The sequence below is a fragment of the Toxorhynchites rutilus genome, chromosome 3 (genome assembly GCF_029784135.1).
Source record: "Toxorhynchites rutilus septentrionalis strain SRP chromosome 3, ASM2978413v1, whole genome shotgun sequence".
NCBI classification, from domain to species: Eukaryota; Metazoa; Arthropoda; class Insecta; order Diptera; family Culicidae; genus Toxorhynchites; species Toxorhynchites rutilus.
The window spans coordinates 266,825,653-266,852,970 of record NC_073746.1 but is presented as its reverse complement, the minus strand read 5'-3'; the positions used below and the strand labels follow the sequence as shown (position 1 = coordinate 266,852,970).

Below are 27,318 nucleotides of genomic sequence, written 5' to 3'. Positions count from 1 at the left end.
GTTTACGTTACTATTCATGTTATAATTCGGTGGATAAATTCTGCTCACTATTTGGATTGACATAACCGCATTTATTCGTCCAATGTTGCAATTCAATTGTAGATACCTAATTTTTGTTCGAGTATGAATGTGTCATTCAAGGGTTGAGATGAGCCAAATGGTTTATTCTGTTCCGTTGAAAAATATAAATAACAGAATAGTGTTCGTGGTGAAAATTCTACTGTTACCGAATTTGTTGGAAATGATGATACGATTCTACCAGAGCGACACCCACGCCTGACATCAATGTAATTTGGGATCAATATCTCTATTCCCCCAAAGCTCCCAACTTATGAACTTATGCATTCAGCGTAGTACAATTAATGAGTACCCATCCCATGATCCCATCCGAAAGATGGTAAACGGGCAAATGTGCTGTAATTCATATCCGTTAACATGACAATATCAGGTGGTTCAATTAATTTTTATCCTGTTCTTTAATTATATTGTAAATAAATGATTAATTACAACCTAAAACTACAGTTATGCGATGTGGGAAATACCCAACAAAACTAAATGCGCGGAATAATACCGTGCAGGAATATGATAATTTCTGTTAGTATCATTGAGCTAGAGAACAGAAAAAAGGCTGCCGCAAATGTTGCGGGGATTCCGCCAACACTGCTCCCCACAGCCACAATCGTTCGCGTCTAAGACAAGACGTGACAATTGGCTTCTTACTCTTCTTTCTGCATTTTCTTCGACCATGTGCTAGATAACAGGGAAGTGAGATGTGAAGGTTGCCAAATGTTATAAAATTTCGGAAGATTATTTTCCCATGAAAAACATGTGTTCTTCGTATCATGTATTTTCTGAGTTGCACCATTTTTTTGTATTAATTTTACAACCGAATATCACATATTTTAAACAACAAGTATTCTCCTGTTATTTTGGTATGCGAAAAAAAATAAATGTGAAGAGATAAAGAAAACTAGAAAACGTAGATTTGATAGTAGGAGTATGATATGTTAAAATATGTGAATTAAATTCAAAGTTCATTCTATTTATCAAGAGATTACGGGCATTACACTTCACGATGAAAACGAAATGAACGACACGTCATTAAATTTCGTTTTACGAGTTAGAGAAAATGAACACTCTTTCAATAGAAATTATGAATGAAAATTAACTTCTCCGTATCAAATTAGTGTTCATTGTGAATGGAAAACTTTGCTTTCTTCATTTGGTAAAAAAAAATCTCGTACAAAAATTGTATCTGAAGATAATTTTATATTATAATGATAAGTTTTAGTGAGAATATCGGAAAGTGTATAGAAAACAGGTCAAGTTAGGGTAAGAAAGACGTTTTGCAAGTAAATAAATAACGCCAAGTAAAAATTTTCATTCAGGTTTTAACAATTTAAAAGTGCCTTCAGGCCGAGTAGTAAGACTTGTTAAAAGCTTATTTCGTATCCAGATATCGACACCGTATCTCTGTCATCGCGGATACACTTCATTTCGTTTTCACCGTGGAGTGTATACGGAAATAAGGCATTATAATTTAACTTTGATATCGTTCAAATACTAACAGTACTGAAATATTGATCAAATAATACATTCCCAAATTATAACAAAGCGTTTATTCAGGTTTTTTTTGTAGGTATGTATGGTTTATTCAAGTTCCAACATGATTTTTCTGCTGCCTTGGTTGTTATTTGTTATTTGATTATAATTATATTGCTAACTGCTTTACGGTTGGAACATAATTGAATGCTCTTCTCTGCTAGGTCGCTGCTATTATGCTATGCTAGATGGCAAAAGAATCCAGAAAAGATGTAGGGTGGAAATTCCGATGCAATGTTTCCTTTTCTTCGGGAACTGAACACCGGACGTAATAGAAACGAAAATATACAAATAATCCATTATAATAATCGCTAAATTGAAATGTGAATGCAACAATAATTCAATTTTGAATATATTTGGCAACACTGTGAAAATGTTGGAAATCCCATTTTTGTATATTTATCTTTGTTAATTATTTTGCTCATCAGCCAATCAGAAGGCGAGTTGCAAGTGGTCCGAGTTTGACAGAAAAAGTGGTCCGGAATCGGCCCCCTATCAGGGGATAGTAACTTCAAGCAAAAAAGTGGGACCGATTCGAGATTGCTTTTATGTAAACAGTGAACTTTTTTTACACTCTAAAAATCGAACCGACTTGCACTGACAACTGAATGATATTGTCAATTTGTGCGAGATGCCTCAAAACAGCTGGGAATAAATATTGTTTATATACAGTAAGTTACATTTAATGCGACGTTTAGATTATTGAACAGACCTGTAATGTGACATGTTTAATTGGACATTTTTGTGAACATCGAGTTCGGGGCCCAAATTATGGCGCCACATTAAAGTTGCCACCAGACGGTGACACTGTACCACTCATATCGCCAATGTTCAATTACAGGCCAAAATCGCCTCGAAAGCGACACTGAGTGGTGCCTCGGCATGTCGTATTAAATTGAATTTACTGTATTATGTTGTTATTTATGTCATAATACATAATGTCATAGGCAATGAACACACATTTATTTTCCACTTGCAACAGTATTCACGATGATTGGATGGATAAATATACGACTCCTACATGCATCTAGTACGACTATTATCATGCGTTTACGATTTACTACAGATAACCCAAAAACAAAGCGGGAAACGTTCTTGATAATTATAATTATTATTATAGATTCGTGTAAATACAAGTATGTTTGGAATATTACGTTTAAAATTATTTTTAAGTCAGAATATTTCCGGTTTTAAGAAAAGTGAAAGTTAAAGTTGCTTTTTTTATTTTTAACTTTTAAGAACGAAAGATTATCTGTTTGCCGGTCTTTTGAGTTCTGATAAACATAGTGACAAAAATAAATTAGTTAAACTTCGTCATACAATCGCACTTAACTCAAAACTGTAGACATGAGATTATGAACATGACAAACCAAGCTGCCAAGTATGCCAACCCAGCAAACATTAAATCGTATAACTATCGAATATCTGATATTTTGGGTGGTATATGATGCGCCCAAATAGCATATACGGTAAGTTACCTCTAATCCTCGACATACCGAGGCACTACTCAGTGTCGCATTAGAGGTGATTGGCATGTAATTGGACATTCACAATGATAGTGGTACAATGTCGACGTCTTGTGGAGACTTCCAATCTGGGGCCATACTTCGGGTACCAAACTCGATGTTTACAAAATATCCAATTAGAGATGGAAAAATCCTATTATTAGTATCCCATTACAGGTCTGTCCAATTAACTAAATGTCGAATTAGAGGTAACTAACTGTACATGCAAGGTTATTAGGCAATACCTAATAACATAATAAAGGCCGTTTTATATTATCCAGCACGTAGCGTTAACGGCACGTACCGACACCGGCAGACAAATACATGATGTATTCATATCATCAGGCATAGCAACTTCTCTGTAGGGACCGGCAGCGCAGACGGAGCGGAGAAATGCTACTGATGATTAAACCGATGTCGTACCGAAGAGCGACGATCGCACCCATACCACGAACTTCGACGTTTGATTTGTATGTATGGTGCTACTCGCCCGTGTAGCTCGTGCCCGGCACCGGCAAAATATTCTTTTCGAGAATTCCTTCATGCATTTGTCTGAAACGTGCTGTGTATGCCCGGAGCTGTTCCGCTATATATACGCATACACATTTGAAACGCACGCAATAATATTTGTCTTGCATGAAACGTGTCGTGCCGGTTACGCTACGTGCCTGATAATATAATATTACCTTAAGTCTGTTGTCATACGAATATACGATTCATCACTGTCATAAAAAATGGCGGAAAATATTAAAGTAAAATGTTCGGCCCGGGGAATCACCATTTTTGTATGTATATGGAACCTTTATAAACATTATGTTTGTACAAATAGGAATTAATCAACTGACTTTCAGGGATATAAATGTTTGATATGAGTGGGGCCACGCTTATAAAATTGCTCCGATGGGATTTGAACTCCGGTTGTTTGGATTATCAAGCCGCAGCTATCTCGTACGGCTATCTGAAATATGATTCTAGGGCAATTAAAGTTCTTACATATGATACGAAAGAGTTGCACTCGGATATTTAATTCTTGATTGTTTATCATGCTTTAGTGGAAATATCGCAAAATTTATATCGAAATGGTTAAATAAAGTTCAGTACTACATGTTTCAAGTAATCAAATAACATGAAGTAAAAATTTCTTTCATATTTTAACAATTTAAAACTGCCTTCGGGCCTGCCCAGCAAACATAAAATCGTAAAAAAAAATCGAGGGGTTGTATCAGAGACACGACCGCTTAGAACGTAGGACTACGCAATCTTTTTTTCTTTTGAAATTTGATGGTTTATCATTTCGAATATTATTTGCGAATACGTCGAAATTTCATAAATAACTCTTTAGTAAAAAGTTCCGGGGACCCTGAAAATGTTTAATGGCTTGCGTAGTTTTGTAGACTCATTTCGAGAAGCAACGATCATTTTTTGCCCTTGCGAGAACAATGCGCTATGGTCATATGTCGCAATTCGTTTCTTTATATCAATGCACGCGTTGCACTGAATATTAACGAGTGGCACCTTCCGTGCATCGCACTTCAGAAACGACCTAAAATCATTTGTACTCTTCTCTTTTTTCGCCTGCTTTGCCATGCCTCGGATGGTTGTGTTAACACAAAACGAGCAGAATAAGCGACCTTTGTTGTTTCGGGTTTCAGAAATATTCTGAGAATTTTCCTCAGAGGAGATGCAATACTTATACGCTAGCGACAGCTTACATACTATGCAAGGGGGGAGTTTACTTCGCAATTTTTTTTCTTTTCGCTATCTCCCTTCGTTGTTTCTGTACTAGCGGCTGCATAAGTTACCCGTTATTGACAGCTCTGTTCGGGAAAGCACACAAATGGACAGAACAAATGTATGGAAAAATGGGAATACTTCCATTTTTCATCAATTTAAACCATATACAGACTATGGGATTGTAATATATAGCATATCAAACAAAAAATTGAAGGAGGTTGTGTCCAAGACACGACCGCATTGTTGACGTTGAACTACGCTGTTATTTTATATATGTCGCTTGTTTATAACTTCGGTTATTATTTTATAATGATGTGAAATTTTAGAATTAACTGCTTAGTAGAATGGTTCGATCGCCCTGAAATGGTTTTTTTTCAATTGTAGAATCAATTTTTCAAAAATTGATGATTCATTCTTTCTCATGCTCAAGATAAGCGCAGCTGCCATCCTTAGTGGAGAAAGTTTTGCTACTGGCGAGCGAAACCAAATCACATACAAAATTCCAGAACGATATTTACTTTCATGGTGACTAAATAAACCAAATAATCTCTTTCTATTAATCTCAACAACCTCAAAAAGAGTAATATTGCTTCGTTATGATCAAGATTAGCGCAAATGCAATCCTAGTTGAAGGCAGTTTTGCGACTGGCACGCGAACCCAAATAACTTATAACATTCCAGCACGACATTCAAGATCCTTGGTATTCCCCAAATAATGTTTTGGAGCACAACCTTGACGCCTGCTTCGCCATATCGTCAGTTCAATGCATTGATGCAATGTCTAAGAGAATTTTAGACTGTTTTAGTTCATCCCTCGCCGTCCAGCTCGTCCAGCAACGGTGTTGCCCAGTCGGTGTCCTCACAAAGAATGAACGTTTGCCTTCTTCTTCTTCTTTGTTTTTAAGAGGCTTTAAACTTTGCAGTTCATTCGCCTTTAAGCACGTTTGCCTCAGCGAGATCCACTGTTTATACTCTAGGCAAATATTCCCCTTCGTTCTTCTTCTTTTCCTTTATTCACGGAGACTTCAAATCTTACGATTTCCCCTTCATGGCTCGTCGATAAGTTTCTCGTTATTGAGAGCGCTGTTCGGGAAAGCGCACAAATGGACAGAAAAAATGTATGGGGAAATGAGATTGCTTCCAATTTTCATCGATTTAAACCATATACAGACTATGGGATAGTAATGTATAGCATATCAAAGAAATCTTAGAAAATTTTCGATTCGTACGTTTGGTTTAAAAACATGACCTGTTTTCTGATTTGGCACCCTTAATGAAAGACGTAGTTCTACGTCAAAAAATCTTAGAAAAATCCAATTCGCTTGGTATACAAAACGTTTAAATCTGTTCGTAGCAAAACATAGTTATTAACGTTAACTTTATTTCATAAAAAAGTGACCTGTTTTCTGATTCGGCACCCTTAATGTAAGACGTAGTCCTACGTCAAAAATCTAAAATTGGAGGCGATATACATACATCTAATACACATTACTTGTATGATATGAATAACTGGCATATGCATATGAAATTGGAGGCCATATACATGTATATGGGGTATATGATGTAATATAAACGATAATTATACGATTTATTATTTTCTTGGGTGTATGTATATCGCCTCCACGTTTGCATGTATGGGCTGGCGCATCATATACATTCAATTTATATTAATCATACTTGTATGTTTGTGAATATAGTCCTCAAAATAAAATAATTACACTAAACCTTCATTTCAAACAACTTATAGAGTTACCAAATCACGCAGGACACTCAATTGTTGTGGTTGATACGGCTCTTCTTGTCTTCGTCATAAAGTTTCTTAAAATATATGTGTATAAGTGTATTTCCTTCCGATGTGGTGTGGTTTTTTCCTAATTTAAGAGTCTGAGTTTGCTGTGAGACCTGAGTTTAGGTGAATTCGTGCATTATTTAGAGTGAAATTGACAAAACAGAAAAACAGCATCGAGCAAATTGTTCATCGTTTGAACTTTGAATAGTGCTCTTGTATTAGTGTAGATCAAATATTGTCGTGCCTCTTGTAATTGTGTTGGAAGAGTGTTCTTACATTGGCTCTGCTTGTGTGCTTCATGATTGTGTTGGGCTGCTACAGATCGCCCTAGTTTACCTTCCGATTATAAGTGTCAGAGTCCAGCGCTGCTGCATACAACTATACACCTAATAGATTGTGTGCAAGCGTGCGGCCTCTGACTTGCATGCAATTCGACAAGGAAGTAAGTAACTAATAGTTTGTCCGATATAGTCCAGTCTAGACAATAATGAATATCACAGTGTGAGTCTCTGTACGTCGCTTTGATGTGGAAAAAAAAATAAAAAACACTTGTGTAGTACAAGGTAGGTGCTGTCTGTCCTTTGATCGAATCAATTACAGCGTGTTTCACAATAGCTCGCTCGCAAACTCAGCTGGACTCATTCTTGGTTTTGCATACAGCAATGGGAAAGCATTGAAGCCATCGCAAGGCTATATTTGTTTTTCCATCATACTCCCTCTGTCCTATGTTAACTGACCTGTGATTTATTTATTTATTTTATTTTTTATTTATTTTTTCTTTTGTGATTTTTAACATGGATGACGAAATTATATGTGTGATTTGTGAACGGAAAGAACTTGACTCAAATAAAATTATCACATGTTTGTACTGTTTCTCTAGTGCACATTTGAAATGTAAAAACATAATCGGAAATGCGGTTCGTCGTGCGCGTGAAAAGCCGCATTTTTGTACTCCCGACTGTGCGAAAATATACCAGCGTATTGTCGAGATGTCCAATAACAAAGAAGCATTAATTGCAACGCTCGCGACTGAATTAAAAACAACAATCGAGAACGCAGTGTCCACTGAAATGCAAAATGTCAGATCGGAAGTTAAACTGATAACCACTGCTATAGAGAATTCCCAGGAATTCCTATCGGCCAAATTTGATGCTATTGTAAATGATTTCAATAAATTAAAGGTAGAAAATGACGAGCTAAAGCTGGAGCTTCTCAGTTTGAGGAAATCGCAATCTGCATTAATTGAGACGGTCCATAAACTTGAGTTGTACACGGATAAAACAAATCGGGTAATGAACGAAAAAAATGCTTTGTTTATGGGCATACCTACAACACACAATGAAAACGCAGTTCAACTAATTGATAAATCAATACAGTCTCTTGGCGTAACTTTGAAAACAGGATCCATAATATCAGCCACCAGGCTTCATACAAAAAAGAACAATAATACAGCGTTGATTCCCATCAAAGTGGTTTTCAATGATGTAGCCGATAAAGAAATGGTGCTTGAAAGAAAGAAACAGAAAGGTAAACTATTGTCAACAGAAATTGATTCATCCTTACTGTTGAATGGTAGACCAACTTCTGTTTCCATTCGTGATGAATTAACTCCGCTTTCTTTTGAACTTCTTCGCGAACTTCGTGAATCGCAGGAAGTATTAAACATTAAATATGTTTGGCCTGGCAGATTCGGAACAATTCTTGTAAAGAAAAGAGATGGTGATAGACCTGACGTCGTAAAAAACAGAGAAGATCTCAGTAAACTAATAACGCGATATTTAAACGTGGCCAAGACTCCCTCGCCCAAAAGGAAAAGACTAGACAACAATGTTCCTTAATCTTTTTCAGGTCTATTTACCTCGTTTCTTGTTTCATATAAATTGTTTTATTTTTATCAATGACTAATACAAATATTACTAACTTTTTCCATGACGATATAAACGATTTTAACATTAGTTGGAATAATATAAACGGTGACTATTTGAGAATTCTTCAATGGAATGTTCGTGGAATAAATGACTTGGAAAAATTTGACCAGATAATTTTATTTATTAATCAGTGTGGTGTGTCCATAGATGTCATTGTAATTGGCGAGACATGGCTTAAAGCTGACATTTGCTCAATTTACAATATAAATGGATATAAAGCGATCTTCTCTTGTCGTGACGTATCTGCTGGAGGTTTGGCTGTATTCGTTAAAAATTCAATTCAACTTAAAATCATTGACAATCAAAATTTAGATGGATTTCATTTCATACATATAGAGCTGTCACTTAATAGTCAGATTTTCGATGTAATAGGTGTTTATCGTCCCCCCTCTTTTGACTTTAACAGATTTTATGATTTTCTGGAGAATACATTAAATCGTTCAAAATCAAGACCATACTTCATTGTAGGTGATGTGAATGTTCCTGTAAATTTGTCTAGAAATAATATTGTAGTACGTTATAGTAATCTGTTACAATCATTAGGTTATATATGTTGCAACACATTCACCACACGTAATGCGAGTAATAATATACTGGATCATGTTATATGTAGAATCATAGATGTGGAAAATACTCGGAATGATACTGTGTTCTCAAATCTTAGCGATCACTCATTGATTGTATCTTCATTAAGACTACACGGACGCAAAGTCAAAACCAGAATAAAAAAGACGATCATAAATTACAACATACTGAACTCTCGCTTCTCGAATTTCTTGGAAACGGTGAATTGTGACCAAGGCGTTGAATTTTGTTTAACAAATATCTCGTCGACATACAATTCGATATTGGCGCAATGTTCCAGAACCATTTCTGTTGAGGTCAACACCAAAGGAAACGCTTGTCCTTGGATGTCGTATGATCTCTGGAAATTATTGAAAATAAAGAGTAAATATCTGAAAAAGGCCAAAAGTCGACCTAATGATTCACATCTACAAGAAATGTTCAACTTTATTTCAAAAAAAGTTCAAGTAGAGAAAAGACAATCTAAAAGAGCATATTTCGAACAAATACTTAACAATACGAATCAATCACGAATGTGGAAAACACTGAATTTAATTTTAGGACGCTCAAAGGAAAAAACCCAAATTGGTCTGACTCATAATGGTGTGGAATGTACAAATGACGAAGAAGTGTGTGAAATTTTTAACGAATACTTTTCAAGTATCGGAACCCAGTTATCAAACGAAATTCCTAAACGTAATGATGGTAACCCATTAATGTACTCCCATCATGTCCCAAACTCCATTTTTTTGTATCCGTCAAATCAAGCGGAGGTGCTTAGGATCATCCAAGATCTGAACAGTAAAAAAGGTTGCGGATCCGATAATATTCCAGCGAATGCTATAAAAACGAACGCAGTTGCCTTTTCCAGAATTTGTTCGGAAATGTTCAATATATTGCTGTCTACAGGAAGATACCCAAACTGTTTGAAGATTGCTAGAATTGTGCCAATTTTCAAATCCGGTGATTGCACGAACCCTAGCAACTATCGACCGATTTCAACACTATCAGTATTCAATAAAATATTTGAGAAACTTCTCATTGTAAGATTACTCAATCTTTTAAATGAAAACAATGTATTTTACAAGCTTCAGTATGGGTTTCGACGTGGCAGCAGCACTATAACTGCCATCACTGAGCTCGTGGATGAGTTGATAGATGGTATCGATCGTAAATTGATAGTTGGTGCTCTTTTTCTGGACCTTAAAAAGGCTTTCGATACAATTGATCATGACATATTATTGAAAAAATTGAATACTTATGGAATCCGAGGAATTGCCAGCGACCTCGTACATAGCTATCTCACCGGTAGACAGCAATATGTTGCATTGAATAATGCCAAAAGTGCCCTGCGTTCAATAAACATTGGTGTACCACAGGGCAGCAATATTGGACCTCTGTTGTTTCTGTTGTACATCAATGATATCGGTAATCTGCCATTGATAGGAACTGCTAGACTGTTTGCTGACGACACAGCATTGTTTTATCCATGCTCTGACTCCAGAACCGTCGTAACAAATATAGAAAATGATCTGACTGTTCTTTGTAGGTATTTTCAACAAAATCTGTTGTCACTAAATTTGTCAAAAACTAAATACATGTTCTTCCATTCACCAAGGAAAAAAATCTTCGCTTGTCCCGACCCAAAGTTTGAGAATGTCTCGATTGACAAGGTGAACCATTTTAAATACCTTGGAATACATTTAGATACAGGTTTATCATGGACACAACAAATAAATTCTTTAGAAAGAAAAATCTCCTCACTTTGTGGTATATTGAAAAGAGTATCCTACTTTGTATCACAGAGACCGTTGAAAAATTTTTATTTTGCATGTATTCACTCATTACTGCAATATGGAATAGTGGTTTGGGGACACGCATGTAAAACGAAACTTAAAAAACTACAAGTGTTGCAAAATAGGTGTCTGAAAATAATATACAAACTACCAATCCTCCATCCAACGTTAGACTTATATTCCGACGATTCTCATAAAATACTGCCTCTTCTTGGACTACGCGAATTTCAGACTATCAAACTTATCCACAGCGTTATTAATGACAATGATATTCACCATAACTTGACAATACCTATAGTAAATCATCAACACATCACACGACAAGCACAAAATTTAATGCGAAGTAGAGCAACAACTAATGTTGGTCAGCAACGCATTCTGTTTTATGGACCATCTCGTTTTAATGCCTTGCCATCTGAAATTCGAACTATCACACGTTCTGATAATTTTAAAAAGAAATTAAAACAATATCTCAAATCAATGACCAATGTTTTCGTATTATAGATCGATCAACCACAATAATCCATGTATCGTTGTATGCTTGCCAGTACCCTATTTTGAGAAATTAATGTTCCATGTTTTGTTTTTTTTTTTTTTTTCTCTATTTTATGTTTCTCCTCTTATATGGATCCCTTAAAAGAAAAATTTTTTTTTTTCACTGGGGTCCATACATTTTTGTTCTTCATGTTTTTGTCCACTCACCTCGTTACTAAATGTTTGTTTATGTCCTTTTTTTTTTTAATAACTGGAGCCCAACTCTAGGATCCTCAAGTCAGAGTATCTTCGAGATGGGGGTGAGTGGAGGGTATAAAAAATAAAAAAAAAAAAAAATTTTATAAAAAAAAATAAACATCAAGAATTGCTGGGAATCTCTTATCAATATTTGTTCAAATTTAAAAATGTGCTTAACTCCAGTTTTGTTGACAACTTTTATGCATTCAATTAAATTGTACGATAAATCATATATAAACATAAACATTCCCGCCTTTCATCCTTCATTAAACACCTCGTAGTAGAAATCTGTCAGTATGCATACACTCTCCTACGAAACATAGTGGAAAAAAAAATATTCGTCGATGTTTGTTTACATCGACGAATATATTTTGAAGTGAAAAAGACGGGTGGGTAATGTCGGGGACATAACCGGAGTGACGTAGGACTATACAAAGGGGACAGATTTTGTTAAATATATATTTTAAATATATTGTTTTATTTTCTTCTCCTACGTGAATACCTACCTATCTACCTGAAAAATGGATTAGTTTACTGTTTACTCTTTATGAATATGTTGATGGTTCTGAAAAGAACCTTTGGTGTTGTGTTTTTGTTATCACTCGATATTCCCATCTTGTTCGGTTAAACCTTCCTGTTTAGCTATTGCGTTTGCCACTCGCCACAGCTTTCACAGTTGGAAAATTTCTTCCCATCCAGCTTGTGACATGTTGTTCAGTAAATTACATTTAACATCTCTGCCACTCACTGAAACTAATTGTTGCCTTGATGAGCGCCGAACCGAAGCTGCTCTGTTCTTGATGCTTGATTGTCGTGAGCAGCTTTGCAAGCCAACTCGAGCACTCCGACGGCCGAAACTCTATAATCGCTGTTAGGTATTATTGCCTTTCCCTTAACTTGTCCTCCTTTGTTACGTCCACGATGCCGATGCCGTACAACCACACGGGTTTACGGTTTGAAAGAAAATAAGATATTTTTTTGGGGTCGCGTGTTTTATACTCTAGCGGTACACACTCACAGGATAGAGACAAATCGGAAGACTCAGCCAGAGGGGCGAGTCCCACGAGACGAACGAATCAGCGTTAAAAGGGAGCGATGGCAAAAAAATACATTCATTACGATTTGTTCGCTCGTTGGATTCACATGCAGGCTAAAAAGGGTCCTTTTCAGGATCACAAAATTATCTTGAATCTAAAGAGTTTACTTTTATCACTCGATATCCCCATCTTGTTCGGCTAAACCTTTCTGTTTAGCGAGCGTCATAATTTAGACCCCGAACTCTATGTTTACAAAAATGTCCAACTAAATATTATTACAGGTCCGTCCAATTAGCTAAATGTCGAGATAAGTGTAAATTACTGTACTTTCAATCTAGAACCAATTTAAGAATTGGTGAAAATCAATAAGCTCAGAACAACAGCCAAATTCACATACTCATCATATCCTGGCAAACAAATTATGAAAAAATCAATTTGTGTTTTATTATTTTGGATATTGTTTTAGAAAGCATTGAACTGTATTTCCTAAACTCTTTTTTGGAAGGTTTAATGGCCCTGAAAAGCGCCTTGTTTTATGGAATGGTTCCAATTTAGAAAACTTAGTACTCGTGGTTTTGAAAAAAGACGAGTGGGTAATGTCGGGGACATAACCGGAGTGACGTAGGACTATACAAAGGGGGCAGCTTTTGCTAAATATATATTTTAATTATACTGCTTTATTTTCTTCTCCTACGTAATTTTTTCTCACTATCTTATAGTTGCTTCTTGATATTTTTCTGAAGGCTTTGTACTTATTAAATGTTCAACGCCGGTCATCTTTTGGCGTATGCACATATCGTACAATCAAAATGATGGCTATGATAGGGAATGCATAGTGGTCCTCAGCTCATTCACTATCATATATTTCACTATTGAGCACATTACCGTACCTTAAACTGTGGCTTCGGAGACGAATGAATTGTAAGATTTGTAGTCTCCGCAAACAAAATAAATAAAATGAAAAAGAACTGAGGATTTGGAGACGAACTCTACGATCTGTCGAGAAATAGACGAGCTATAAGCGTTCTGAAAAACCAACAGTGAATACAGGGACGGATGACCTTCGGATTAAAGTCCTTTAAAATAAGAACAGAGCAGCAGGAAATACATAGCTCATCATGTTGCTCCTTAGTTATATTTCTATACAATGCAGATGTAACCTCAGTCAATTTTCAACATCAGTTATCAACCAAAGAAAGCAGTTCTTGCTACCACGAAAATTCGTGAATGCCATCATGCATACAATGTGTTGTAATTTGAAGCCACTTTTTATTCGGGAACCATGCATGGGTTTGTGAAAACTGAATGATCAATTTAAAAGACCTCAACCACCAATAAGTTCAAAAACAAGCATAAACAAAATAAATCAGTTCATATTATATATCATATTATGTCACTTTAGAATGCATTGGTATTGTGAATAACTTTTGATAACTCCTCTTTAAAAGGTTTAATGGCCCTGAAAAGCGCCGTGTTTTACGGTGGCTGGTTTTGCCACTAAAGCAGTTTGTATAAAGAACGAAACTTTTTTCTTCTGCTACCTGCTGCCGTTTTGCGATTGCGTTTGTCACCCGCCACTCGCTGCAACTGTCTGTTGTCTCGATGTCCACCGAACCGAATGTGTTCTGTTCTGAATGCGGGTTTTCTTATCGTCACGAGCAGCATTGCCAGCTAACTCGATCACTTCGGCGGCCGAAACTATATAACACCGGCTAGGTGGACTGGTGCACTGGTACTAAGGTGCTCGGCCTAGCTACCCTTGCGGGGAACTCCAGACCAACACGGTTCGAGCGGGATTTTGCCTTTCCCTTCACTTTTCCTCCTTTGCCATATCCAACCATGGCTGCTTGTGTTGGTTTGTTGATGTGATGTGATGCGAAACGATATGGTGTACGGTTTGGATGAGAATGATCGTTACGGAAGGAAGGAAGGTATTGTATTATAGAGACTTTAAACTTTTTCAGTTCATTCGTCTCTAGCCTTGAGAAAGGCCCTTTGAAAACTCTACCCTACTCTACTCCAGCGCTACCACCTCCACCCTCTTGCCTTGAGAAAGGCACTCGATCCCTCGCCGTCCAGCTCGTCCAGCAACGATGTTGTCCAGTCGGTGTCCACACAAAGAATGATCGTTACTGCAGCAGAGAATTACGCATGTGTGAGACTGCGACCGATGTTTCGTGCATTTTTTTTTCTTTTTCCTTTCCAATCGTGCTTCATTCTATTTCGCTGCTGCTCTGGTTGCCCGTTTTGGTCGGTACGATTTGAGGAGCACAAAATGGACCAATCAAAAATAGGCACATAGTGCATTTGGACAATGCTTGATATTTCACAATAATTCAATTATTTATCGCAAGAAAAATGAAATGTTATTCGTTATGATAGATGCGTAGATATATTTCCTATCGATTGATGCAAAAACCTTCGCGATCTATTGAGAAATGCTCGAGTTATAAGCGTTCCAAATCTTGCATTTTTTCCTACTTGTTCAGTGCCTAGATTTCCATTTCACTCCCTATATCTTCCGGTTAGACGTAGTCCTACGTCAAAAACCATTGCCGCCTTGTTCTGGATTTGCCACCAAAGCAGTTTGTATAAAGAACAAACTTTTTTCTTCTGCTACCTGATGCCGTTTTGCGATTGCGTTTGCCACTCGCCACTCGCTGCAACTGCCTGCTGTTGTCTTGATGTGTTCTGTTCTGAATGCGGTTTTTATTATCGTCGCGAGCAGCTTTGCCAGCTAACTCGATCGCTTCGGCGGCCGAAACTATATAACGCCGGCTAGGTGGACTGGTGCACTGGTACTAACGCGCTCGGCCTAGCTACCCTTGCGGGGAACTCCAGATCAACACGGTTCGAGCGGGATTTTGCCTTTCCCTTCACTTTTCCTCCTTTACCATGTCCAGACATGGCTGCTTGGGTTGGTTTGTTGATGTGTTGTGATGCGAACCGATGTGGTGTACGGTTTGAATGAGAATGATCGTTACGGCAGCGGAGCGGGGATTTTTAAGCTGACTGGCTGGCTCGAGAATTACGCATGTGTGAGACTGCGACCAATGTTCCGTTCATTTTTTTCTTTTTCCTTTCCAATCGTGCTTCATTCTATTTCGCTGCTGCTCTGGTTGCCCGTTTTGGTCGGTACGATTTGAGGAGCACAAAATGGACCAATCAAAAATAGGCACATAGTGCATTTTGACAATGCTTGATATTTCACAATTATTCAATTATTTATCTCAAGAAAAATGAAATGTTATTCGCTATGATAGATACGTAGATATATTTCCTATCAATTGATGCAAAAACCTTTGCGATCTATTGAGAAATGCTCGAGTTATAAGCGTTCCAAATCTTGCATTTTTTCCTACTTGTTCAGTGCTTAGATTTCCATTTCACCCCCTATATCTTCCGGTTAGACGTAGTCCTACGTCAAAAGAAGACACTTTTCGACGAGTGATTTGTATCCACTGCCGTGCCCCTATTGTCATGTCTCGTCTCAGGTTCGCGTCTGTCAGAGATAAAATGAAAAAGGGAGCAAGAGAGAGAGAGCAGCTGCTTCCAGCCCGAATACAAAGAGCATATATTAGGCGGCATACCGGTTATGCAACGTATCTTTACTTGTTGGAGCATAGTAAAATCACTGTCTCAAAAAGCCATGCCAATTTAGTTCATTAGTTGCGTTTCCTTTGCTGTGTATGTGTTGGGTTATTTGGAAAGTTTTCGCGTGCTTTGTTTAATATTTGTATGAAATGTATCATTATTGAAAAACTAATTTAATCTTGGCCATCATTATCTACAGCCTTTTGTTGTTTTTGGGTAATTCCATGATTCTATTCTTGTAGAACTTCTGTCTTGCTGACCGATTGCAAAACCTAATCGAATTTTCAAGTAATTGGCCGACCAGAACGAGATCGATCTTTGACATCAAAAATTCCAGAACAAAATCTAACAAATCACTCTGCGTCCTGCGTTCATTTACAGCAGGGGTTCTCAAACTATTTTGTACAAGAGACCCCTTTTTACAATCGATTCAAACTTTAGAGAATATAATCCTCATATTCTATTATATTTCTAGTGCAGCGGAAAAACTTTTTTTACAGACTTATACAGTGATAGACATTCGTTTAGCCGCACTTAAAAAAAAACTTGAAACATTTGCAAAACAACTAGGAATGTTCCTTTTATCGGGATACTTATTTGCTGTAGTGATAGTATATTTAAGTCACTTTTATTGAAATGACATGCGTCACATTTACACACACACAGGGCGGCATCGGTGGATATAAACATTCAAACGTCGTTTTTTCCCGGGACATACGTTTAGCCGCAGGGCTTAAAAATCGAGTTTTCACATAATCACCAAGCCTGTATCTGTGTTCTTTGAAAAAATACTTGGGAATGTTCAATTTTCAAGATAAATATTAGATGTGCAACGTAAGAATTTGGTCAGATTAGTGAATTACGTAGAATTTAAAGGAATGGCGAAAGGTATTCTATTGACGGAAGAGGGGCGGAAAATAATAATGATATTCAGTGAACAAAAGTTTTCTAATCGCTCGATCGTAACAAAAATTGGTCGATCTGAGAAAGTGGTACTGAATTTCTCTAAATAGTGCCAGAAATATGAGATATAACGACCAACAAATGGTAACATCAAAGTTACTTTGCGTCTTAAAGGTCGAATAAGACACGAAGCAACCAGGAAACGATGTCCTGCTCATACATTAAGGCAAAATCAGTAACGAAGAAGGATATTGCGCGCATCTTGAATGACTCACCAAACATTAAGTGGAAGAAACCACAAGGGAAGTCAAAACTGACCGCCACCCATAAGCAGAACCATCTCATTTTCGCCCGGCAATACATGAAATGAAAACTAGAATGGAGAAATGTTGTATTTTCCGGGAAAAATTTATTGAGGAAAATTTATTTATTGAGGAAAAATAGGGAGCGGATAAACGAATGTCTACCACTGTAGTATAGAAAAAAAATTAATATTTTATTTTTTCATCAAATACACCATTCATTTTATTGAAAAAACTGCATGAAAACAGGAAGTGGGTTATATCTGTGGTATAACCGCAAGGGTGACGTAGGACTATTTGATTCAGTGATCATTTGTTTTTAGTTGCATCTGAATCAATTCTGAATGAATGAATAAATGAATATTTGGGGGACTTCGAAAACGAGAGCGTTACGTTGAAGGCACAATATTCAGCAAAAAAAGCAAATCACACGAAAGTTGTATAATGCATAATACATTGCTTGTATTGTGATATGATTTGTATTCCATTTCCAATAGACAAAATATCTGTTGCATCAAATCAGTCTACATAATTTTTGCGTTCGCTCATCCTTTCTCAGAACACCCATTTCTCTTTTGAGAAATTGTTGAGTAAACATCCCGAAAGACGTGGTCTTACGTTGATCGCACTTGATTGAAAAATCACAAAACCAAATGTATTTGGTCGCAGTGTTATATGGATAGAAAACATTAAAATAAACTCTTTCACTTGAATGTTTTTTTTCAATTCCCAGGGGAACTGGCAGATTATTTTTCAACAACGATAACGTCTTTCCAGAGTCTCCTCGATACTCGAAGCCCACCAGTGGTTAATGCTAACTCGATAACCACCTGTTCATTGCACTTGATTGAAAAATCACAAAACCAAATGTACTTGGTCGCAGTGTTATATGGTTAGAAAACATAAAAACAAACTCTTTCGCTTGAATGTTTTTTTTAAATTCCCAGCGGAACTGGCAGATTATTTTTCAGCAACGATGACATCTTTCCGTAATCTTCTCGACGCTGGATGACAACCAAACGAAAATAGTTCCGCGCGTGTATGTGTGTGTGTGGTGGTTGCTCCGATGTTCAGGTCAGGTCAGGTCAGGTCAGGTAATAAGCGCATTAGCGCTTTCATGATCAACGAAGTCAGCTTCACCAGAACAGCGACAACATGCTCCAATCGCTGTTCAATTATAACTGAGTGGATTTCCGAGCGGCGCTCGCTTATATACCGATTGGTGATTTCAATAGTCTGTTTTGAAAGCAATTTTAAGGCAATTGAAATAAGTTTTTGGATGAAAAAGTAACAAGTATATAACGCGTAGACATTTTATCTTTCGAATGAAGTGTTTATCATACTATTTCGGTCAGTTGTTTAAGAGCTATTAACGCTCAAAATCTCGGTCTCCGGCGTAACGCTTTCGTTTTCGAAACTTTGATTTTACACCCCGGTATAGAAATGAAAGACGTAGTCCTACGTCAAAATTGAAAAAACGAATACAGTGAAAAACTTATCAACTTGTTGCATTTTCAACGAATTTAAACAGAATTTGTTGTGGGTGCTCTAAAATCGTGGTTTTTCTACATAAATATGACTCGCAAATTAGTATCCTTCATTTCTAGCTACCTCAAAAAATTGGAGTATTGCCAAATACCTTTAGAAGTCTTTGGGTAAGCAAGATATTGAAATAATATTCCAAGTGCGGCGAGAAAAATATTTTTATAGGTGACAATATAGTTGCCACGGCCTCATAAAGGGTTAAGTAACTTGACATAATTTTCTCAACGAAATTCAACAAAGTAAATAGGCATTCAATTCGGTGAATATCAAGTGTAATTAACAATTATTAATACAAAATATTCACAAAAATAAATACTTAAGTAGGCAATTGATTTAAAAAAAAATCGCAAAGTAAAGATAAAAAACATAAAAAAAGTGTGATGGATGAACCTGGTAATTTTCTGTCTAAATCTGGTTTAATATTGGTGAGTTGGTTAGTCTCCACGTTCGTTGATATTCAACCGGTTTTTTGTTTTAACAAATGTTTGTAACCACACTGAAGCCTTTTTCGACAAGGTATGAAGATGGAAAATAGATAATATATTTTTCAATAATGTTCCACAATACTGTATTTCATAGTTGCGATGCAACCAGAACTCCTGATAGCATTGATTGAGCTTCTGCTTAAGCTCCTTATCTGTGTAGAAGGTAATGAACTGTTCTTGCATCGTCGACATTGGCTTCTTCTGTGGCTGTGAAATTGTAGCGATTTATTATGCATTGAGGAATTTGTAAATTTAGGATAACCTCAATCCTCTTAGTGAAATCTTTGTGTAATACGTCGCGAAAAAAAAACAAAGAAAATCGATCGTTTATGACTTTTCGGTAACAAGTTTCCTGGAGTTATTTGAAAAAAAATTAAAAAATATTGAAACATGTTTTGGAATCTACTCTATTACTTTTTGATAAACAGCAAATATGTATGGTTACGCTACGCGCGTATAATGATATAATGGATAGTAAGAATATTCTTTGTTTTATTTTTACGGAGCTCAAAAAAACGTCAGAAATTCGTGTCTCTACACTAGAACATCCCCTTAAACAATTTGCGTAGAGCTGGATTCACAAAGATCTTCGGTGTTTGGATGCCACACCAATTAACACAAAAAAATACGATGGATCGAATTTACATCTGTGAAGCCCTAACCAAACAGAATGAAATTGACCCATTTCTCAAACGGATAGTGAGTGACTGGGGATGAAAAAGGGGTCACTTACGACAATATTGTGCGAAAATTATCGTGATCAAAGCACGGTGAAGCAGCTCAAACGGTGGCCAAACCAGGAAACCCAGGCCAGGAAAGTTATCAACAACTAGACTGTTTGAAGCTAGCGATTGGCCAGAAACGGCTGAAATTGGCCAACAGTAGAAGTGATTTGTTCCATCAGGACAACGAATTGCCCCACATAGTGACTCCCCAGAAACTCCGGAAGGTTGGTTGGGAAGTAATAAAATCTAGTCCGAACCTGGCACCAAGTGACTACCACCATTTTCTCGAATTGCAAAATTCCTGATTCATAAGAAATTTGAATCAAGACAAGACTGTGAAAATTGATCACTACAGTTTTTGCCTATGAAAACCAAAAATTCTATGAGAGAGACATTATGAAATTACCTTTAAAATGGCAATAACATTACAACAAAATGGTGCCTATTTGATCCAAATCGGACAATCCTAAATATTTCAAATAAAGTTTTGAACTATACGCAAAAATAATTGATTACTTTTTCCCCAACCTAATATATTCTACCAAAATATTAGTCATTCTTATTACAAGTTAATTCACGTAATACAACTTAGACAGTAGTGGAGGCGATCTGGCGTAGTGGTAACATTCATGCCTCTCACGCTGAAGGTCACGAGTTCAATTCTCACTCCCGACATTCTTCCAAAAATGGAAGTAAAAGTGACGAACCAGCCAAATGAGTTGAAAATCACTATAATACAGATAAAAAAAAAAAAAACTTAGACAGTATCTTGAAAGTTTCAAATGAGAACTTGTGTTAATTAATAGGGGTCGATGTTTAGACCTCGTCGACCCCCAAAATCAGTTTTCGTTCGTGCCGACCCCTGGGAAACCGAGATCGACCCCAAGGGGTCGATATCGACCACTTTGAGGAACCCTGATTTACAGCATCCATGCCGTAGTTTTTTTCTGTTCTTTCTGTGGTAAAAAAATATCTTCATTTAGCTTAGTCCGATAAGTGAGTTACCAAACTTCGTTTACGAAAAAGTCGACAATCTGGCGAGCGATTTATTGACACAATTGGATTAGTGTTGCCCGACATATAACGATCAACACCAACTAGTGGTCAATAATCGTGAAGTTTCACGAATAATAAACATGCTTCTTAAATAAAAATTAAAAAAGAGAATTACCTTTTTTGTTTTGAATAATTATTCTAAGTGATAGAGTAATACGTTTCCTTTCAGTGATGAATCGTTTTTGAGCAGAATTTGTGTTCGACAACGATATCGTATAATAATGTAGAGTTTACAAGGCAAATATTGTAAACTCTGAAAACTAAAAGTTGTTAATTTCGTTCAAAATTATATAGTTTAAAACTGTTTTTTGGGGGTCTTCGTAGCCACTTGGTTACGCGTTCGCTTACCAAGCGATAGATCGTGAGTTCAAACTCAGGGCACTCAATTGACCATCTTGGTGTTATAGATTAACTACGTCCACGCAACCATCATCAGCGATGGAAATCGATCCACGGTGGAACAAAGATCGATTCATCCATACAACTGCTCTGCTCTGCAAGAAACATCAGGCTGCTGTTCTATAAATAACCCAACAATGATCAATATCAACTGTCTCCGCTGTCCGGTCTGCTGAACAATGGAAGAACAGGAAGAATACCCTTACGTCTAAATGGCTACTACTGTGTAATTTACCATAATGTAATGGAACAGAAAAATTTAACGCCTAAATGGCTACTACTAACTACTGTGTAATTTACAATTTATAGAAACATAAAAATATGCACATATACACGATTAAAACCCGGCTCTGCTACAGCTAAAATGCTAATGAGCCTAATAAATAAATAAATGGGATAAAAAAAACTTTTTTCAGGCAGGTTCATACGAAAAAGAGTACATTTGTATAAAATCACTGTAAACGCTTAACCATATTCAATAGAACACTTGTTCGATATGGAAAAGTTAATTTGTGTTTTAAACATGTGTTTATTCCATCAGAGAAACCATTATCAGCGGAACATGAAGATCAATGCTGTCAACGCGATGCTGCGAATGCCCATACATCGGTAAACACACTCTCATCTGTACATATAAGCATATCGTATCTGCTCTGTTGCAGATACAGGCTCAAACTGAATAAAAGGATGATATTATTTACATGAGTATGGAAAGTAATCGATGTTTGGGTATAATTCAATAGCAAACCGATGGGGATGTCTGGATACCTGCTCACATAGATTTCATCGTATTGTCCGGATCGGGAGACTCACTGAAATGTTGAATACTGTCTGCAAAAATTATGAAGTGAATAATGGTGCTTCGGTGAAATGAATGAATTCGCCTCATTTGATTCAACTCTATTCCTTCTCTTGCGCAGCCTTCATCATAGAACTGCTTGACTTTTCGCCTCCAGATATCAGCTATTTCACATTGAAGTCACTGTAAGACCTAGGTCAGTAAAAGACTAGTATACAGTTATAGCCTAGTGAAGCAACGATGCTGTTGATAGGTACTGGCTAGCTGGCACAACCTTCATTCCGTTTTTGTCTGTACAGAATGTACGCGTGTGCATTTGGTAGAATAAGTGGACAAGTGAAGATGATTCCACAAAGAACCCTTAATTGATTTCGATCATTTAGTGGGGCCGTTGTGTTCGCATGGAAGTCGATGGTGGATGCAAATGCACTCGGCATATGCCCATAAACCGTTGGAATCATGCTTGTTAACTGTGGGCTAACATTGTTTTCAAACAATTATTTCCGCTATGGTGTGGAATATGATGTGTTTGTTTGATAACACAAAAGAGTTTAATTTCCAAAAGAGCAGATCAATTGCCAACGCTTCAATGGGACACGCGCCGAGTAATTTCACTGCTCTGATGAGTGACATAGCGCCCTATGATATGTAAGTGGACCACGATGTCGATGTTGAAATTATTTACTGAACAATGTGTTTTAATGATTTTTTATATGAAAATTATATTTTATAATTCTCCTTCGTGTGTATCACACGAGAATCACCTACGGCAATATTAATTGTCGTACTGCTCCCATATTCATAATGTAATTTATATATGTATTTATAACAAAATTTGTTTGCTAACGATGTCGCCTCGTTTTACTATAGTTGTTGTGTCCGATGTATCGTAACTACTCAGCATCGTGAATATTCTCTCATCTTGCCACGCTAATAATCTTTTGTTTATGCTGAATTATTCATCATCCATAAAAGCTCCCTATCAATTCTTGAACAGGTTCATGAGACATTTAGGTACGATGAGAAAAAGTGTAAAGTGATACATGGTTGAATAAAATATAAGATAAGTATGATTCTTTACTGTGGTGGCTAAGAGCAGACAAACGGCCGCAAAGGGTTAAATAATAGGGACAAAAGTAAATCTCAATGTACAGCATGACAAGCGACTTTAATGAAGAAGCGGTTATTCAATCAAATTCAAGGGATACAGTGAGAAGAAATCCATATGACCCATTCCAGTTCAATGTTCTTTTAGATTGCAAAACATTACAAAACAAGGCAATTTCAATTGCTTTTGGTATGTTCATCAAAATGGGCTATACAAATAGAATCTACCTGTTACCTGCAGTACAGGGCATGTCATTATTTGGAAAAAATCGGGGTGGTCCTAAACCGACCCTCAGTTTTTACTCCGTGATTCTTCGTTCACCCTGGTGCTTACCTCTAATGGCTTGCACAACCCTGGTTCATCGAGCGGCGCTTGCTACCGGGGGAACGCATTTGATTTTGCTATCAGAAACATTTGATTAACGCTATGTATGCATTCGTGTGTATATATGTGTACCTGTGTATATATACGTTGACTTTGACCGTTGATCGTTGACATTAGCGTGTGCATTTGTGTGTACACTTTTTTTCTAAATCCACACGCGTCGCTCTAACGCTAAGTTCTTTCCACTCTAACATTATCTCTGTGGTGTTATCATAACTTTTTCACCATATTATTTCTCACGCTGCCTTATCTCATTTCACACTTAGTGAAATTCAATTATCCAATTTCCTTACGCAGGCGCCCGATGTTTTTATTTATGGCCCACTTCAGTTGCGTTGGCCCTGGCGAGGGCAAAACAAAAATAATGATACATTCCCCGCTATCTCTCTATTCGTTTGTCTTTTGTTGCGGTTCTCCTCCCAGTAATAAACATTTGAGATACTTTGTGTAAAGTTAAGGAAAAACAGGAACGGGTTATATCTGTGGTATAACCGCAAGGGTGACGTAGGACTATCGTTGATTTAGTGATCATTTGTTTTTAGTTGCATCTGAATCAATTCTGAATGAATATTTGGGGGACTTTGGAGGAAAACGAGAGCGTTACATTGGAGGCACAAGGTTTTATGCATATAATATTGGATACGAAAATGTTCTACTGATGGGGAGGAATAATCTTCAGAAACGTTCCTTGATTGCACTTGATTGAAAAATCACAAAACGATATGCAATTGATCGCAGTATTATATGAATAGAAAACATTAAAATAAACTCTTTCGCTTGAATGTAATTTTCAATTCCAAGGGAAACTGGCAGATTATTTTTCAGAAACGATCACTTCTTTCCGGATTCTTCTCGATAATCAGCGAACGAAAATAGTTGCGCGCGTGTATGTGTGTGTGTGGCAGCTGCTTAAGCGGAACCAATTTTCGATGCTGGTACTTTCTTGGTCGCCTTTTCAGTGGCATCACTCTCATCCTGATGGATGAGCCCTTCTGGCCTAAGGTGCACAAACAGGCTCTTGGTGACACCGTTCATCAGCGCTTTCATGATGGACAAAGTTAGCTGTCTTGTTAGGCAGTCTTGAGAATACACGTGAAGTATCGAACCCTCGCATGCATTCGGTGTTATTCCTTTTACCGAAAACCCGAATATAACTCTCTTATCACATGGCGACCGTGACAGGACCCGAACCTGCAATCTTTGGATTCTTTCGTTCAAATCCCATCTGATCACTATAAAACATTATTTTTTGTTTATTCTTCTTCGCGCACCCATGGATGTATGCTAACGCTATCATTCCCGATCCTATTGTGGGATTTCATACCATTTCCAGTCTGTTAAATCCGTTTTCAACGAACCGGAAATCTTCATCCTCGATTCCAAAATGGCATCAGAATACGATATTCGGCTTCTGCTGGTAAGACACCTGTTATCAATACCTATATCGTATGGGTTTTCCATATTTTTTGTCATTCATTCCAGAATATTCTATATTTTGGAATCTACGTTCATATATTGCTGACAAAACATATAAGAAACTTCACTTTTTTTTCCTTTTTCAAAATATATATTTTATTAAAAGAAACTTCACTTGTATGTTTTGAAACGAAACTGAAATTATTTTAATTAATCATTTATATTCAGCAGTCCGAAACAACAAAAAGTCTGACTGACAACAAGTTAATCCGACTTGGAAAAAAATCTCAAACTGATGATTCTTGTAGGATTAGGATTTTTTTCAATTTTACTATAACATCGTTTAACTATGTGTGATGTATACATGAAAACGCGAAAAAAATGTTTGTATTGAGACAAAATGCTGCCACGTTACGCTGGAATGGATCGTATACTTTTCGTGACGTGTCAATAACTTCTTGAGACAGTTGATACTCCCCTATTTGTGGACCGATCTTAACCGAATTTTGTGGGCTGTTGACCCTCATTGTTTGCTCAGAGAGACTCAAGTATTAAAATGTTTGAATTTGGACTCATCTGATAAACCAAAAAAATGCTTCATTTTTGTGACGTGACAATGCTTCAAAATACCTGTTTTCAATTGTTTGTTTCTCATAAATTACTAAATGAAACCTAGATCTACTCACGGCTCTTCAAACGAGTATGTTATTATCCATTCAATGGTACATAGAAATTAAAGTTTGGTTAAGCAAGTGCAATAATATCTCAAGAAACATAAAAATACTGAAAAGCTAAAATATTTTGAATATAATTATGTAGTTTTTTAAACTCGCCCCTCTCAAAGGTTGGTGCATAATAATCAAATTCGTTTCAAAGAAAAGTGCTTATTCACATAACGTTTTAAATGTCTCCTAAAACTTCATTTGAAATGTGGTTATTTGATGCATCGCCTCATGGAATGAATGAAACATGCCCATTCGTCAAATCAATCCAGGAAGTGTAGTCTGATGAATACCACTTTTGTTCTCGAAAACGATAAAGAACAATCTATTTTGGAACGAATGAAACCTTTCAATTGGAAGCTGCAAGCATTGTTTCGCTTGGGAAATAAAAATCTTCGACACAGAAAATTATTATAGTCCATTACAGTAGTTTCGATTGTCAATGAAAGTTTCTGCTTTCGAAATGGAGAGGAGACGGCAGCAGAAATGAACGTAACTGATCAATCGCTGTTCCAGAGAATATATCTATTTTGCTTCAGCCCGATAGAATAAAAGAAACCATCGGAAATGATTTTGACTGAAATGAAAGGAACGAGTTAAATTTTTTTTTCATCTCTCTGTTTCCATAATGAACGGAGCCTGGGTAGTTTTCTAGTTTGGTCATTCACAATACACAAGCTGGTCATATGTCACAATTTGTTTCCCATTGTCAATGCACGAATTGCACTGATTATCCTTCGCGAACGCTATCGCAGCAATCTTCTTCGCAGTTGACATACTCTCGGCCACATGCGACTATATCTTTGTTCCTTTGGCAATGTATAAAAACAGCAACGTGTGCATGTGATGCACACAAACAGAAGCACTCTTCACCAGACGGCATGAAAATAAATCAATGCTGTGCCTCCTTCAAAAAAAAATTGCACCGCTCTTTTATTCATTCATAACACCAACTCCTAACGGATTTAGCTCTTGGGCTTGGTACTTCATTTTCATTACTTTAAACCATTTGCAGAGTAGGGAAAGCCAATGAACAGCCCTTCAAACAAAACTAACGGATTTCCGATTCAAATGGTATACAAACTATCAAAATCCGTTCGCAACAAAAAAAAAATCATTATCGTTGACATTATTCCATAAAAACGTGACGTCAGTATTGGCTAGCTAGTCGATAGTTCAATTCGCTCTCAATT

General features: G+C 36.8%; 1 protein-coding gene across 7 annotated transcripts in view; it reads left to right on the top strand.

The window, feature by feature from the left end:
- LOC129780348 (high affinity copper uptake protein 1) overlaps positions 1 to 27,318 on the top strand; it is a 120,822-nt gene that overhangs the window by 6,305 nt on the left and 87,199 nt on the right. The gene's annotated exons all lie outside the window — the stretch shown is intronic.